The sequence below is a fragment of the Barbus barbus genome, assembly GCF_936440315.1.
Source record: "Barbus barbus genome assembly, chromosome: 44".
In the NCBI taxonomy this organism is placed as follows: Eukaryota; Metazoa; Chordata; class Actinopteri; order Cypriniformes; family Cyprinidae; genus Barbus; species Barbus barbus.
This window is the reverse complement of record NC_136722.1, coordinates 7966725-7985714: the sequence shown is the minus strand read 5'-3', so window position 1 is coordinate 7985714 and position 18990 is coordinate 7966725. Positions and strand designations below refer to the sequence as shown.

Genomic DNA, 18990 nt, shown 5'->3' with positions numbered 1-18990 from the left:
ACTATTTACTTTCCTTTTAGAGATAACCAACTGAGTCTGTATGTAAAGCTTGTGTGTTGACAGTATTAGCGTAAAAGACAAGTTAGTTGAGTAATCAAGCGCTGTTAGACAGGCTTTTTAGTGCGCGTGCTTCAGGTGTATGCGCTCAGATAAAGCGCACGTCAGACCAGCGCGCGAATTAAACAATTAACCAGCAAGGCTTGTATGCAAATAATGTACTTTTGCGATCGCGAATAAGTGCAGTGTACTGTCAGAGTAACTCTACTGCTGTATGTCGTGTTGTGCAGTATATAGAGACGGAGGAGCCAGAACTGTATTTGACATAATGTGCAGCACCATAGCCTACTACGATATTTCTTCAAAAGCAGATCGTGGAGACATTTTTATCGTCCACGATCAAAAATCGTCATATCGCACACCCCTAATTTGAATACAGTTCAGCAACATACATCACCAAGAGAGCTGACAATTGACCATCACTTAATTTACCATCACCTCACAGTTGAAAATGTGACACTGATTTCATATGACAGTTCAACAAACAAGTTAATAATATTAAGTCACTTACATTTTTGATGAAATTGTTTTGGTCTATTTTAGCAGCGAAAATAGATCCGATGAATCCAAACAAAGATCACAGCATAGCGCATCTCACAGCAACACTCAATCGTGTTTTGAATGATTCAGTGTTTTGAACAAATCGGTTGAGTCAAAGATTCAATGACCCATGCACAAACATCTGTCTCATTCTTGATGAATCGGCCGTTTGAACGAATCGTTTGAATGAACGACTCAATGACTGGCTTAATAAAACCGCTTATCACCTGCATTTGCGCTCACTATCGACAAACCAATCAAATTTGTTCAAAACGCTTTTTTTTAAAATCAGTCCAAACACATTTTAATTTTTATTCAGATAACTTTTTATGACAGTAGTTTAGTGATAAAAAAATTTGCAAATTTTTTTTTTTCAGTTTTTTTTCCTCCCATCCTGTAGCCTACTCGCGCCCCCCCGGACACCACTGCTTTAACGGATCTGAATTATAGAAATGCGATAGTGTATATGTGTAAGCCAGGTTAAAGAGATGGGTCTTTATGCTATATTTAAACTGACTGTGTGTCTGCTTCCCGAACAGTGTTAGGTAGATTGTTCCAGAGTTTGGGCGCTAAATAGGAAAATGATCTCCCGCCTGTAGTTGATTTTGATATTCTAGGTATTATCAAATGGCCAGAGTTTTGAGATTGCAGCAGACGTGAAGGACTATAATGCGATAAGAGCTCACTCAAATACTGAGGTGCCAAACCATTCGGAGCTTTATAGGTAATTAGCAAGATCTTAAAATGTATACGATGTGTAATAGGGAGCCAGTGCAGTGTTGACAGAACCAGGCTAATGTGGTCATACGTCCTAGTTCTGAACCAGCTGGAGTTTATTAAACGTGCAGATCAACCACCCAATAAAGCATTACAATAATCTAGCCTCGAGGTCATGAATGCATGAATTAATGTTTCTGCATTTGACATTGAGAGCATAGGTCGTAATTTAGATATATTTTCAAGATGGAAAAATGCAGTTTTACAAATGCTAGAAACATATTTTTCAAAGGAAAGATTGCTATCCAAAAGTATGCCTAGGTTCCTAACTGATGACGAAGAATTTACAGAGCAGCCTTCAAGTATTAGAAAGTGATCTAGGTTATTTACAGGCAAAAGTTTTTGGTCCAATAATTAACACCTCTGTTTTTTCAGAATTTAGCAGTAAGAAATTGCTAGTCATCCAGTTTTTGATATCACCTATACATTCCGTTAGTATTGCAAATTTGAAAGTTTCATCAGGTCGCGAAGAAATATAGAGCTGGGTATCATCAGCATAACAGTGAAAGCTAACACCATGTTTCCTAATGATATCTCCCAAGTGTAACATGTAAAGCGTGAAAAGGAAGGAGCTAAGTACTGAGCCTTGAGGTACTCCATACTGCACTTGTGATTGGTATGATACCTCTTCATTTACTGCCACAAATTGATGGCGGTCAGGTAAGTACGATTTGAACCATGGCAGTGCACTTCCTCTAATGCCAACACAATTTTCTAGTCTATTTAAAAGAATGTTGTGGTCGATAATGTCAAACGCGGCGCTAAGATCCAGTAGCACTAATAGAGAGATACAGCCACAATCCGATAATAAAAGCAGGTCATTTGTAACTAATGAGAGCAGTCTCAGTACTATGATATTGTCTAAAACCTGACTGGAAATCCTCACATATATAATTTTTCTCTATGAAGGAACATAGTTGTGATGATACTACATTTTCTAATATATTTGACAGAAAAGGGAGATTCAAGATCGGTCTGTAGTTAATTAATTCTTTGGGGGCAAGTTGTGTTTTTTTTTATGTGAGGCTTAATAACAGCCAGTTTGAAGGTTTTTGGGACATATCCTAATGACAATGATGAGTTAATAATGTTCAGAAGAGGATCTATTACTTCTGGAAGCACCTCTTTTAGGAGCTTAGATGGAACAGGGTCTAAAATACAGGTTGTTGGTTATAAACACAGTTATTATAATACAATTATAAACACAGTTCTTCATTTCCAATAGAAGAGAATGAGTGGAATTGTTCCTCAGGGGATCTATAGTGCACTATCTGATGCGATACTGTGGCTGACAGCTGCATGATTACAATTTTCTCTCTAATAGTTTCGATCTTGGAAGTAAAGTAGTTCATAAAGTCATTACTACTGTGCTGCTGGGTAATGTCTGCACCTGCTGATGTTATTTTTTTGTTAATTTAGCCACTGTATTAAATAAATACTTGGGGTTGTGTTTTTCTTCTAAAAGAGACGTAAAGTAAGCAGATCTAGCAGTTTTTAATGCTTTTCTGTAGGATAGGGTACTTTCCCGCCAAGCAATACGAAATCCCTCTACAAAAGTTTGTTTTTCTCCAGCTGTGCTCCATTTTCCAGGCTGCTCTCTTTAGGGCCCGAGTGTGCTCATTATACCACGGTGTTGGACTCTTTTCCTTAATCTTTCTTAAGCATAAAGGAACAACCATTCTAAAGTGCTAGAAAAGTGAGAGTCAATAGTTTCTGTTACATCAAGTTGTTCTGAGCTTTTAGATATGCTGAGGAATTGAGATAAGTCAGGAAGATTATTTATAAAGTAGTCTTTTGTGGTAGAAGTGATGGTTCTACCATATTTGTAACAAGAAGTTGGCTTTACAGCTTTAGCTATATGGAATATACACAAACTAGATAATGATCTGAGATATCATTACTCTGCTGCAATATTTCAATGCCACTGACATCAATTCCAAGTCAAGTCTGCTTTATTGTCAATTCTTCCAATTCAATGTACGGCACATGCATACAGAGAATTGAAATTGCGTTACTCTCAGACCCTTGGTGCATACAGTTAACATTTAAGACACTGACAGTAGACGTTCAAATACGGATAAATACAGTACAAGGTGCTGTATTTGCATATGTACATACAACTATACAGATATACAAATGAGGACATTTGTAGAAAAATAAAGAAAGAGATAGATAAAGTGGCATAAGGCACATGGCAGATAGAGTGCAAACCAGTTAAATAAAATGGGATGTGGGGAGCTGGGGGGGGGGGGGGGGGGTCGTAGTATCAGTGTTCAGTGTTGCATGGGGTAAAGGGGGGGGGGGGGGGGGTCAAGGACGGGAGGGAGTTCAGCTTCCTGGCAGCCTGATGTATGAAGCTGTCCTTCAGTCTGCTGGTCCTCGCCTAGAGACCCCGCAGTCTCCTCCCTGATGGCAGCAGACTGAAGAAGCTGTGTGTCGGGTGGGTGGGATCGCCTGCAATGCGGAGGGCTTTGCGGGTGAGACGGGTGCTGTAAATGTCCTGGAGTGAGGGGAGAGAGACACCAACGATCTTCTCAGCTGCTCTCACTATGTGTTAAAGTGACTTGCGGCAGGATGCGTTGCAAGCGCCATACCACACAGTGATGCAGCTAGTCAGGATGCTCTCGATGGTGCCTCTGTAGAAGGTGCACATGATGGGGGTCGGGGCTCTGGCTCTTCTCAATTTGCGGAGGAAGTAGAGACGCTGCTGTGCTTTCTTGGCCAGTGCTACAGTGTTGTTAGTCCAGGAGAGGTTCTCTGTGAGGTTCTCACGCTCTCCACAGTCGCACCGTTGATGGTCAGAGGGGCATGCTGAGTGTGTACTCTCCTGAAGTCAACAACAATCTCCTTCGTCTTCTCCACATTCAGAGAGAGATTGTTGTCACTGCACCACCCGGCCAGGCGGGTCACCTCGCTCCTGTAGTTTGTCTCATCTCTGTTGCTAATGAGACCCACCACAGTCGTGTCATCCGCAAACTTAATGAAGAGGTTGGAGTTGTGTGACGGTGTGCAGTCGTGGGTCAGCAGAGTGAAGAGGAGGGGGCTCAGCACACATCCTTGGGGGGCCCCAGTGTTCAGTGTGATGGTGCTGGATGTGTTACTGCCGACCCGTACTGCCTGAGGTCTCCCTGTCAGGAAGTCCAACAGCCAGTTGCACAGAGAGGTGTTGAGCCACAGCTGGACCAGTTTGTGAGTGAGCTGTTGAGGGATGATTGTGTTGAATGCTGAACTGAAGTCTATGAACAGCATCCTGACATATGTGTCTTTTTTGTCCAGATGTGTGAGGGCTGGGTGGAGGGCGGTCATCGGTCGAGCGGTTGGACCTATATGGAAACTGGAAGGGGTCCAGGGAGGGGGGGGGGCAGACTTGATGTGGTGGACAGACTTGATGTGGTGCATGACTAGCCGTTCGAAGCACTTCATGAGAATAGGAGTGAGTGCTATTGGACGGTAGTCATTGAAGCAGGATGGAGATGACTTCTTCGGGACTGGAATGATGGTGGTAGCTTTGAAGCACGGCTTCTGGTTAGTCCTGACAGTGATAGACTTTGTGACCGTTACATCATCAATGCACTTGGTGATGTAGGCAGTGACAGTCTCTGAGTACTCTTGGAGGTCCGGCAGCCTGTTTAAACATATTCCAGTCAGTGGTGTCAAAACAGTCTTGAAGTGCCTCTGACGACCCTTCCGGCCACACTTGTATCTGTTTGTGTATTGGTTTGATGGCTTTAACGAGCGGTCTGTATGCAGGCATTAAGCATGACAGTGATGTGGTCTGAGGCTCCGAGGTGGGGGAGGGGGAGGGCCTTGTAAGCTCCTCTCTGGGTGGTGTAAACAAAGTCCAGAGTATTTTTTCCCCTTGTTGGAAAGTCTGTGTGTTGATGTATTTTTGGGAACACACTCTTTAAGTCTGCATGGTTGCAATCCCCAGCCAAGATGAGAAAAGCATCTGGATGGGCTGTCTGCTGCTCACTGGTGTGCTGGTACAGATCATTTAGTGCCTCACTCCTGTTGTTGTTGTTGGAGCTCGGAGGGATGTATACAGCAACGAGCAGTATGGCTGTATATTCCCTCGGTAGATAGAACGGCCGGCACTTAATAATCATAAACTCCACCAAGGGTGAGCAGTGTTTTCAGACCACAACAGCGTCGCGGCCCCATGCATCATTGACAGTATTAAATCTAGAGTATGATTTCGACAATGAGCAGGTCCTGAAATGAGTTGTTTAACACCAATGGAGTTTAGAATGACTGTAAATGCTGATCCCAATGAATCAACGTAGATATTAAAATCACCAGCAATTAGGACTTTATCTGCAGCCAGCACTACCTCAGATAGAAAATCAGCAAATTCTTTAATAAAGTCTGTATGGTGTCCCTGGTGGCCTGTATACAGTAGCCAGTACAAACATCAGAGGGGATTTATCATTAACACTTGTTTATTTGGATAACATTATAAGAAGCACCATTACTTTCGAACGAATTATACTTGAATTATACTTATACCTCTGAGAAATACTGAAAATATTGCTATAAATTGTAGCAACACCTCTCCCTTTACCTTTTGGACGTGGTTCATGTTTGTAACTGTAATCTTGGGGGGTAGACTCGTTTAAAGTAAAGTAGTCATCTGGTTTTAGCCAGGTTTTTGTCAAACAAAGCACATCTAGTTTATGATCAGTGATCATATCATTTACAAAAAGTGCTTTTGTAGAAAGGGATCTAATATTCAATAAGCCAAGCTTTATCATTTGTTTATCTGTATTATATCTGTTTTTTATTTGTTGAACATCAATTAAATTGTTACTCTTACTTTGGTTTGGATGTTTTCTGTATTTTCTAGTTTGGGGAACAGACACAGTCTCTATAGTGTGATATCTAGGTGAAAGAGTGTTGAGAATGAACTGACTGGTTTAGCCAGTCTGTTTGCTTCCTGACCTTGGCCCCAGTTAGTCAAGTACGAACTCTAAGACTATGTGCCATATTTCTAGAGAGAAGAGCAGCACCACCCCAGGAGGGATGAAGACTATCTCTTTTCAACAGGTCAGGTCTGCCCCAAAAATTCTTCCAATTGTTTATGAAACCTATGTTATTCTGCGGGCAGCACTTAGACATCCAGCCATTGAGTAAAGACAGTCTGCTATGTATCTCATCACCCCGGTAAGCAGGGAGGGGACCAGAGCATATTACAGTGTCTGACATCGTACTTGCAAGTTCACACACCTCTTTAACATTATTTTTAGTGATCTTCGACTGGCAAAGTCTAACATCATTAGGGCCGACGTGAATAACAATCTTATTGAATTTACGTTTCGCATTAGCCAGCACTTTTAAATTTGCCAAGATGCCAGGCGCTCTGGCTCCCAGTAAACATTGGACTATGGTGGCTGGTGTCTCTATTTTCACGTTCCGTACAATAGAATCGCCAGTAAATAGAGCACTTTCATCAGGTTTCTCAGTGGGTGCGTCACGGAGTGGGGAGAACCTGTTTGATGTTTTGATCGGAACGGAAGAGTGGTGTTTTGACCTGCGACTAGGCCGGCTCACAGTCACCCAGTTGCCCTGCTGCACGGGCTGTAATACCGGAACCGAACAATGTACAGAACTCCCTGAGCTAGTTGCATCCAAAGCAGTATCTACAGCCCTCACATTCTTACTGTCCTCAACTAAAGTTTGGATGCGTGTCTCTAATTCTGAAATCTTCTCTGTCAGCCTAACTATTTCCCTGCATTTATCACATGTGAATCCCTCGTCGCCGACAGATAGAGATAAACTGTACATGTGTCAAACAGTGCAAACAGCAGGAGAAGCCATTACCCACCGTGATTGAAGAATGATTGTCTTACCACTGTTGTTTGATGAACTCGTGAAAAACGGAGCGAGAAAAAAGAAAACAGTAATAGGCGCGAATGGAACCACGAGTGACAAGCTAACTGGCGGTTTTAAGTGAAGTGAAGTGAAGTGACATTCCGCCAAGTATGGTAACCCATACTCAGAATTCGTGCTCTGCATTTAACCCATCCAACGTGCACACACACAGCAGTGAACACACACACACCGTGAACATACACCCGGAGCAGTGGGCAGCCATTTTATGCTGCAGCGCCCGGGGAGCAGTTGGGGGTTCGGTGCCTTGCTCAAGGGCACCTCAGTCGTGGTATTGAGGGTGGAGAAAGCGCTGTACATTCACTCCCCCCACCTACAATTCCTGCCGGCCGGAGACTCGAACCCACAACCTTTGGATCACGAGTCCAACTCTCTAACCATTAGGCCACGACTTCCCCCACCAAAAAGCAAACGATCAAATTAGTTAGATTAGTTTGATAGATAATACCAGAAATATGGTGGGAATTAAGTTATATATTATCACTTTAAACAACAGAGAGTGAAAGTAAGATAGAGATTCAACAGAAAAGCAAAGCTACACGGAGCTACAATCGCAAACCTCTCAGCAGCACGACAGACAGAAGCAATCGATCAGCAATGATCCAGGGTTTTATGGCATAATGTCTCTTTCCTAAGGGGAGATGAAGTGAGTTGCTCTGCCCGCATTCCTTTGAGCAATAAAACAAGTGTTATCAGATCGGTTGCCATGGAACCAGAGGCCTGTTCTGTCTTTCTGAGGTGTTAGATGCATTTCGGGGGAAGAGTCCACAGACCCTCAGAGTTGGCCCTTTGGTTGGGTGAGGGGGGCATTAGAGATTATTTGTTAAATATAATAAATAGTTGTGTGTCTGATTGGTCCAAATGCTACAAATATATCCACAGGGGCATTTAAAAAAAAAAAAAAGATTTTTGTTTGTTCTTCTGTTCCTGGAACTCTTGAACACACTTTTACTGCTGTCATATGTATGGATGTTTTCAGTTAGCTTTCAGTGAAAAGTACACTAATAAAAACATTTATCCCTTAGTTTTAGAAAATACCCTTTTTTTATAAAGTGCCCCTATTATGCCTTTTTGAATATTACCTTTCATGTAGTGTGTCATGTAGCAGTATGTGAACAAACTTTCTGCAAAGTTGTGAAGCCGAAAGTGCACGATATATAAAGTTATTGTCTTTCAAAAAAAAATTGTTAGGAATTCGAATCCTATTCTGTTACGGCTGTGTGTCACGAAGTAACACATTTGCATAATGTCCGCCCATGGGCTGTCATTCGCGCTATACGCGGTAAACCAATCACAAAGGACGGTGCCATCTGACCAACTGCAGAAGCGAGGGCTAACGGAAAGGAGGGGTTTAGAGAGACTGATTCTTTGAACTGCTTCGCACAAGTCGTTTAGGAATCATTTAGAAATGAGGTAAAATTAAAGCTATTTTTTGAGAAAACTAAAGTGTTTTTTGACCTTGGATGCATGTAAACCTGTTTTAGGAGACCCATAAAACAATATTAGCAACCTTAAAAATGGCATAATAGGGGCACTTTAAAGAATATATTGAATTTCCTTTTTTCATAGTAAACATGATAATTTTGGTGGGTAAATACCACATTTACACTTGAAAATGGAAGAAATATAAACACTCTTAATATATTTCATAAATTCTGTGACAATATTTGAAAGTTCGCTTACAAATACTTCAAAGTACAACCCCAATTCCAGAAAAGTTGGGATGTTTTGTAAAATGCAATAAAATCAAGTACCTGTGATTTGTTAGTTCTCTTTAACTTATTTAATTGACAGAAGTACAAAGAAAATATTTCCAATGTTTTTGCTGACCAACATAAATGCATTTTATAAATATAAACAAATTTAGATTTTGATGGCTGCAACACAGTCCAATTAAGTTGGGACAGAGGGAAAATAGAAATGAAAAGGCTATAGAATATCCAAATTAAAATATTTTGAAACGGTTCACAGTAAGCAGGTGGACTGGTAATATAGTAAAAAAAAACAGTGGAAATGTGTGCTGTACTCAAATGGATGTCGAGTTCTCAGTCCCAAAGACCAATGGGACCATCGAGACTTTTCATTAGCGACAGATGCAAAAGCACACGTCTGTCATGGTATGGGGGTGCAGCAGAGCAAACAGCATGGGTGACTGGCATACATTGGGGCAAATAAGTATTTGATACACTGCCGATTTTTCAAGTTTTCCCACTTACAAAGAATGGAGAGATCTGTAATTTTCATCGTAGGTACACCTCAACTGTGAGAGACAGAATCTAAAAAAAAAATCCAGAAAATGAGATTTGTATGATTTTTAAATAATTAACTTCCATTTTATTGCATGAAATAAGTATTTGATCACCTACCAACCAGCAAGAATTCTGGCTCTCACAGACCTGTTAGTTTATCTTTAAGAAGCCCTCCTATCCTCCACTCATTACCTGTATTAATTGCACCTGTTTGAACTCGTTACCTGTATAAAAGACAAATATAACTTTTTGGTATAAACTCCACTCGTCGTGTTTGGAGGAAGAAGGATGAGTACAATCCCAAAAACACCATCCCAACCGTGAAGCATGGGGGTAGAAACATCATGCTTTGGGGGTGCTTTTCTGCAAAGGGGACAGGACGACTGCACCGTATTGAGGGGAGGATGATGGGGCCATGTATCGCAAGATTTTGGGCAACAACCTTCCCTCAGTAAGAGCATTGAAGATGGGTCGTGGCTGGGTCTTCCAGCATGACAATGACCCCAAACACACAGCAAGGGCAACTAATGAGTAGCTCCGTAAGAAGCATTTCAAGGTCCTGGAGTGGCCTAGCCAGTCTCCAGACCTGAACCCAATAGAAAATCTATGGAGGGAGCTGAAACTCCGTGTTGCCCAGCGACAGCCCCAAAACCTGAAAGATCTGGAGAAGACCTGTATGGAGGAGTCCAAAATCCCTGCTGCAGTGTGTGCAAACCTGGTCAAGAACTACAGGAAACGTCTGACCTCTGTAATAGTAAACAAAGGTTTCTGTACCAAATATTAAGTTCTATTTTTCTATTGTATCAAATACTTATTTCATGCAATAAAATGGAAATTAATTATTCAAAAATCATACAATGTGATTTTCTGGATTTTTTTTAATATTCTGCCTCTCACAGTTGAGGTGTACCTACGATGAAAATTACAGATCTCTCCATTCTTTGTAAGTGGGAAAACTTTAAAAATCGTCAGTGTAGCAAATACTTATTTGCCCCACTGTATGTGTTGAGGTGCCGTTAAGGCATACAGTGCCCTCCAAAAGTATTGGAACAGTAAAGACAAAATTGCTCTGTTGGCTGTGGAGTCAAGACATTTACAAATATGATTAAAAGATGAATATGAGACAAGTCTACAGAATGTCACATTTTATTATTGGGTGATTCAACACACGTTTTACCAGCTAAGAAGTTCAGCACTTTTAGAGTTTCATCCCTCTATCTGATGTGAGCATAAGTATTGGAACAGTTGCCTCACGGGTCTTTCTAAGTGATCAGCTGTGTCCTGTTGCATTAATTCTTCAGATATTAAAAGCAGGGAATGTGTCATATCAGTTATATCCATTCTTGCATTCGATAATGACACACACAAACCAGGGTGAAGATGAGGGAGCTGACTTTGAGAGAAAAGCAAGCAATTTGGATGCTAAAAGAAAAGAGGAAGTCATATTTATTTCTTTTTGATATGACTTCATTTAAAAGTAGAGACTTAATGCTTTCTATAGACACATTTCTCATGTTTGTGTGTTAAGTATTTACTGAGTTCATTATGTGATGCATTTAAGAAACAAGTTCACAGAGACTGAGATTGCAGAAAGTGCACCCTGTTTGTTTTGTTGTTATTGGAGTTGTACACAGTACACAGAGTAATTTAAGTTATTTTCACCGTTATTAGGAAAAAATGCAACTGAACGTGCCAGTGATTGTGGAACACTATATTTACATAGTTTTAAGGGTAGTTTAGGGTAGGGATGTAACGATTACCGGTTTGACGATAAATCATGATAAAATTCCCCACGGTTAGTATTACCATTTCATATTTTAACTATCATTAAATCCGTGTTAGATTACCACGATTTGAACAACTCACGATAAATAAATACTGTCCAGCATAAAGCGCAGTTTTAAGTCATAGTCTCACATGCGCACAGCAGCAGAGTATTTTCGTTTTGAGTGAAAATAGGGTGGATATGACAAGCTGGGAGGTTTTAAAAGACTGGGGAATTATGCAAATTAATTTATGAATGAATTAATTAATGTACCTCTGAAGGTTCTGAATGTCTTCAGAAACGATTCGATGGCATTTTCTTTTAATCTTCGTTCCATGTAATACCTAAAGAAGTGTTCTTAATCGCAGTACTGCTTTGTTCATTTTGAGTTTACAGGAAACAGCTGTTATTCAGCTTTTCCATATAAAGCACCACCTGCTGTCAGAGAGTGGATTTACAGAGACTTATATTTACATTCAGTCTGTGTGCAGTTTCTGTATGGCCAAAAACGGAGCGAATTTGCATGCCCTGCTGTAAATTTTGACCGACTGATGAAAAACAAGCTTATGGGGATTTTACACATTTAAACAATTCAGATAAGTTATCTAGAATTTCTTTTGGAGCAGATAAAATACATATAATCATTTATTAATCAGTTATCATTTTGACTTAATCCTTTTCTTTATTTAAAGGCTGAAATGTGAGGTTTTCTTTTTTTCTTTTTTTTTTAAAGCTTTATTTGAACATTTACATTAGATATTTGAACATGCTATTAAAGGAAATGGTGTGTGGCCAAGTATGGTGACCCATACTCAGAATTTGTGCTCTGCATTTAACCCATCCAAGTGTAGATTAGATTAGATTAGATTCAACTTTATTGTCATTTATGCAGAGTACAAGTACAGAGCTAATGAAATGCAGTTAGCATCTAACCAGAAGTGCAAGAATATAGTGTTTTATATACATATAAGTGCAGAGTAAATGAAGATATGATTTACAGAATGTACAGTGGAATTGCTATATACAGTATTGAGCAGAGTATATACAGAATATAAATAGGAATGTAAGTATGTACATTATGAACAGAGCAATGTAGGATTATATACATTATGAACAGCAGAAACGTGAGAACAGTGGTAATAAATAAATACAGCTGGATGAGTGTGCAAAATATTGATAGAACAATGTATTCTATGCAAAATAGCAGTAGTGCAATATTTTATAGAAATAGTTTACTGTGCTTTGTATAGTAACAACTTTATACAGTTTATAGTGTAATAACTTTGACAATGTGCAGTCTGTGCAAAATATGAGTAGTGCAAATGCATGTGTGTAAAGTACTGTGACCAGTGCAGTAATAATAAGCAGGTGCAGGAGTTAGATTAGTGGTGTGGCGTTCAGAAGTGTCACAGCCTCGGGGAAGAAGCTCTTCCTGAGCCTACTAGTGCGAGAGCGTAGGCACCTGTAACGCCTGCCGGATGGAAGGAGGGAGAAAAGTCCATGGTTAGGGTGAGAGGCATCCTTGATGATGTTTCTTGCCCTGCCCAGACAGCGCTTATAATAAATGTTCTCAATGGAAGTTAACTGGGTGCCGGTGATCCGTTGAGCAGTTTTCACCACCCGCTGGAGTGCTTTGCAGTCAGATGCGGAGCAATTGCTGTACCATACTGAGATGCAGTTCGTGAGTATGCTCTCAATGGTACAGCGGTAGAATTCCACAAGGATCCTGGGATTCAGGTGAACTTTCTTAAGGCTCCTTAAGAAGTAAAGGCGCTGCTGTGCCTTTTTGACCAGAGTGGAGGTGTTATGGGACCAGGTGAGGTCATCAGAGATGTGGATGCCAAGGAACTTGAAACTCGACACACGCTCCACTACAGCTCCGTTGATGTAGATGGGTGTGTGTGCATGACTCCTAGTCCGCCTGAAGTCCACAATAATCTCCTTTGTCTTCTGGGTGTTTAGCTGTAGATTGTTGGTGGCACACAGCCAGGTGCTGCACCTCATCCCTGTAGGCTGATTCATCGTCATCCTTGATCAGACCTACCACCGTGGTGTCATCTGCAAATTTAATTATGGTGTTGGAGCCATAAACAGGAACACAGTCATGGGTGAAGAGGGAGTACAGGAGAGGGCTCAGTACGCAGCCCTGTGGCACGCCGGTGTTCAGGGTGATGATGGAGGAGGAGAGGTTATCTAACTTAACGGACTGAGGTCTGTTAGTCAGAAAATCTACAATCCAATTGCAGATGGGTGTGCTGATTCCATCTGCAATTGGATTCTAGATTTTCTGACTAACAGACCTCAGTCCGTTATACTGTACACACAGTAGTGAACATACACCTGGAGCAGTGGGCAGCCCGGGGAGCAGTTGGGGGTTTGGTGCCTTGCTCAAGGGTCTCACCTCAGTTGTGGTATTGAGGGTGGCGAGAGTGTTGATTATTCACTCCCCCCACCTACAATTCCTGCCGGACCTGAGACTCGAACCCACGACCTTCAGGTTATAAGTCCAACTCTCTATCCATTAGGCCACAACTGCCCCATGTTGTCAGTCAAGTTGTCATTTAAAATCCGAACATCATTGGTCATGTTATTGTTTTAGTGATTATGCAAACAAAAAGTCATTTTATTTGATGTTGTTTGTTGATTCTTAAATATAAAACTTGAAGTGATTTATGTGTCGGTACTTTTTGAATATTTCCAGTACATTTTAAGAATACCATGATAATATTGATAACCGTGATCATTTTGGTCACTATAATCGTGATAAGAAATGTTCATACCGTTACATCCCTAGTTTAGGGTATGGGTAGGTATATGGGCACTAATGAAGCCTCACCACATGAATATGACAATGGTAGCACAATCTGACAATTTCTCAACAATTTTATTGTTGAATTGTGCTACCCACTGTTTTAATGGGGGCCAGGGCCGAAACGATTAGTCAGCACTGTTGATTTTTGTTGTTGTAGTCGTTTGATCTCATATGACCTAAAGCCTGGGACACATGAAGCCGGATGTCTGAATTTTTTTTTATATTATTGTTATTCCTATGACAGTAGCAGCCATATATTGTAAAACAATTGCACTGTAAAATAAATGACAATGAACATGTCATAGGTATATTATTTTTGCTTTACATTACAGTAGGGAAATTTCAATACTTATTTCCTAATTTCTACACTTGAAAGAGATATTTTGAAGTTAGACTGCATTTAAACCGTTGGCTGTCAGCAGTTCATACTAAACTTTTTAGCTTTTATTTTGACCGAAATGGCAGTAGAGCTTTTATTTTGATGGAAAACTCCAGCTTCAGTGAAAACATGCTTGCAAAAACATGTCTCACTACAAATCACCTGGTCAGACCTGTGGAAGATCCCACAGACAAGGCTCAGCTTCCTCATCCGCTCAACCTACGACACGCTTCCCTGTCCTCGGAAACTTCACCAGTGATTCGGGAGTGAGGAATGCTGCACACTCTGCAATACCCCTAATGCAAGCCTACAGCACATCTTGTCAGGCTGTAAGATCGCGCTCTCCCAGGGACGCTACAGATGGCGCCACGACCAGGTTCTGAGAAAGCTAGCCGAGGTGCTAGAGGAGCGTCAACAGGGCAGCAAAGGGATACCACTAGCAGAGAACCACAACCACATCAGCTTTGTCATGGAAGATGGGGGGAGAAGAGACATCAGACCAAGAGAAACACCTACGCTGTTTTCCCCTGACCAGGAGTAGAACATGAGAGTCGACCTTGACAGGCAGCTCCGTTTCCCGGTCGAGATCACTGCTACATCTCTCTGCCCTGACATAATGGTGTGGTCCACTGTCACAGAGAGGCTCTGTGACTAGAGATTTTTACGATTCTTATATTGACTTGGAACTATGAACATGCATACATCCGTTTTCCTATCCGTTTCACACAAACTGAACATCAGTTAACACAGATATGTTAGTCATTGATCATGTGGTATGTAATGTTGTTCATGTCCTCAAGTCATTCCTTTCAAAGTTTGGTATTTAATGAGTCATAAATGTCAGGTTGGTTTATGTATTTTGTTGTGTTGAGTAAAGAAGTAAAGTGAGACCGGTGATCAGGTTAAATGTTTATTGTTTCTGTATAACAAGTTACATATTATAAATAGTTATACTTACGTACTGGAACAGTTTTCATGTCAAACAGTCAAAACCCGGTCACAGTAAATGCTCACCATTTTGAAGATCACATTCCCGCCAATAGATGGCATGGTTAATTGTACTCAAGTAGGAAGGGGGATGTGGGTGATCTGCTTAATTCTGGGTTGAGCATTGTTAAGCCTTAATAATTGATTGAGTTTTTGTTTTGTTTCAAATTTCTGTGTTTTGTGTTATTATATCAGATTATCTCTTTGTTACTGTTAAAGTACATTTATTTGTTTTTCTTGAGATTTTTTTATTACCTTTAATTACAAAATGGTTTAGTCCAAGTAGGAGGGGCTTTGTCTTTTTAAGATGGCCTCTCAGGTTCTTTGGGGACACGTAGAGTGAGTTGTGAGAGAGTGTTGGAGTCGCTGTCTTTTGGGTCAATTTGTTGACATAGCCAAATGATTGTTTGAACAAGTTTTTGTTATTGTTTTTTATTTTTTTGTATTTGCACTGTGAACGTTTTTGTCACACTAGAAGGATGGAGACCTTCATTTTTTCACTCATGGGAATAAACACCCTGAACTTTTGACTCCATTGTCACGTCACCTTATTTTTACGCCTCCATCTGCCGGTACATTCGGAACAGTGGTGATTATACTATTCAGAACATCCTCGGGGCCCTTCTTATTATAGTTGACACTCCACTGGCTCCCTTACATCCACCAAGGCAAAATCCGTGCTGCTCATTGAGCTCACAATACCAGCGGAGGAGGGGATGAGGCCGCCTACGAACGCAAGAAGGCCAAGTACGCCGAGCTGGCTGCTGAGTGCCGGGAGGCTACCATCTATCCAGTGGAGGTTGGATGCCGAGGCTACGTGGGGCTGTCAACCACACGCCTTCTGAGGGACCCTAAAGAAGGCAATAAAAGAGCTAGCGGAGGAGGCTGAGAAGGGGAGCTTTTGACTCTGGCTGAGGAGGAAAGACAAGAGCTGGGGAAGAAACAACTAACCCCGGCAACAACCGTAAAGGGTAACATCTATCAGCTGCAGGGGGTGACAGGGAGTCGTTCCTGTCATTGCTTCGCTACCAGGAGACGTTTCAGGATTAAAGGAGCGAAACATTGGTGAATGGTGGTTCCTGGGTGATGACCCTGCAGCTGACCCGTGGGCACCAGAGTAGGTGCGACCAGCAGTAATACCTAGCAGGTGTTCCATCTACCTGTACATTTCACTAGAAAAATGCTGTAATCATCTGCCACAAAAATAAAGCCTAACTGGTGGCCGCTGCGTTCCCAAATACACGCTAAACTCACAGCACGTGCAATAAATGAGTTCACTGTTAATGGAGCCGTTCTGAGGCGCGAAAAATACAGTATCACAATAAACGGGTTCACTGCATTGACTGTTAACTGAGCCATTCTGAGGTGCGGAAAACACTGGATTATGATCTGCAGAGCCGATTTTAGCATTTTGGGGGCCCTAAGCGGATTATCATAAGGGGCCCCCACTACCTACGGTTTCACCTATACACCACCTCCTATCCTCCAATGCGCATGTCCTACACTGACACCATATTGTAAAGTTTTAGAAAATTGTCTTATCTTTCATGATATGAATATGAAGATAAGCCTATATTTCATGTTAGAAACAAAATTTTGAATTAGAAATGTTTGACACTTGCGTTCAAAAAATATATATCAAAATTTAAGATTAAAGGGATAGTTCACCCAAAAATGAAACTTTTGATCATGAAATGAAATTACTCACCCTCATGTTGTTCCAAACCCGTAAGACGTCCGTTCATCTTTGGAACACAAATTAAGATATTTTTCATGAAATCTGAGAGCTCTCAGACCCTCCATAGACAGCAAGGGTCCTTACACGATCAAGGTCCAGAAACGTAGCAAGGAGATTGGTAAAATAATGCATGTGACATCAGTGGTTCAACTGTAATTTTACGAAGCTACAAGAATACTTTTTGTGCGAAAAAAAAAAAAAAAAGACGACTTTATTCAAATTCATCTCCTCTGCGTCACCCTAGTGCCATTTTGGAGAATATCCGCTGGATGGAACCTGCGTACGCTCCTCTGTGTTAGCCGCATACTGGATGCGCTGTTTTTATTCAAATCAAAGCGTAAATATATACGTAGAAGACGCAGAAGAGCGTGCGGTTTCCGTCCAGCGGATATTCTCCAATATGGCGTGGTTTCAAAAAATTGCCTGCACGCGGACGAGGTGCGCAGCTGTCCGCAAGCCCTCCTGATGACGAAAATGACATAATGCAGACAGTGCACAGATGCGGACGGCCGAAGTATACTTTGGCCTTGAGGCAGCGTAATGGTTTAATGAATAAAATGTATTTCTTTTGTATTTATGTTGAGTTTTCGGTGTAGTTTATGGTTCTATTGTCTGTCACAGCATGTCAGAGAAAACGCCTTTTGCGTCCCATGGCAAATACAGTAAATATTACATGATGAGTAATGGTTAAACAATTGCAGAAATGTTATTAATTTTAAGGGTTTAAAGTGTAGCCATGTTTAACATTATGTATTCTTCGAAATGAGCTGGCAGCAGAAATCACACAGAACAGAACATAATGTTATCATTTCATATTAAGTAAACAATTTAATAATGCAATTGATATGGCAGCTAAAAACAACAATAATAAAATTAATGCAGTGATTTCAGTATTCATAAGTATTCGTTTTTTAGGTGTCGTCAATACGTTTTGTACATTTAAATGCTGAAAATACATAAGTATTTATATGTTTAGATGCTGTAAATACATCAGTATTGTACATTTTAGTGTCTGTAAAAACTTAATTAAATGTCCGTTTTGTAGAACCACATTTTATGTAAAGTCCATACAAATTGTCATGAGATCATCGTCATGTGACAACGATAATATCGAGACGGTTTTGCTATCGCAATACCACGATATCGTTACATTCCTAGTATAAAATATTGTTTTCAAAAATAAGGCGTCTTATCACTCACCTTTATTTTGTTTCTTATCCAAAAGATGTCAACTAATTAAATGGTGAATAAGAGTTTCTCTGTCATCTAATTTTGTGTGCCATAGATATATTTATTTATATAAATTAATTGTACAATAATTGTAATTATACAATATGATTTTCAAAAGCTTAAGTGATTACATTTATTTATTTGTTAGAATATGTATAACTCAACATTTTAACTAATTGAAAAAGCTGAATAATCAAAGACGAATCAGATAAATAATTGACGATTAGTCGATTAATCGATTTTCTAAATAATAATTTATTGCAGCCATAATGGGAGGTAGCACAATCTGAATGGGTTAAACAAATCATCAGTTTGCCCACCTAAGAGGGTTAATGACTGTCTTTTGACTTGTGGTATTTGGTTATTTTCTTTTATATATTTTCATAATCTTTTGCATTAGATGAATCAGTGGGCACAGATTTCTAAATAAAGGGAATAATTTACAAATCCATGGGAAGATACAGTTGATAAAATCTGAGTGTACAGTTTTTAAACTGAATAAAGATGCAGAGTACAGAAATCCTACTACTTGGCCTTGGGTAAAGTCCATTTATTTTAAATGTCTCTAAT

At 40.4% G+C, this 18990-nt stretch overlaps 1 protein-coding gene across 1 annotated transcript in view; it reads left to right on the top strand.

Annotated features, from left to right (window-relative positions):
- The window catches only part of LOC306863582 (metallophosphoesterase 1), a 92042-nt gene that overhangs the window by 8530 nt on the left and 64522 nt on the right, over positions 1–18990 (top strand). The gene's annotated exons all lie outside the window — the stretch shown is intronic.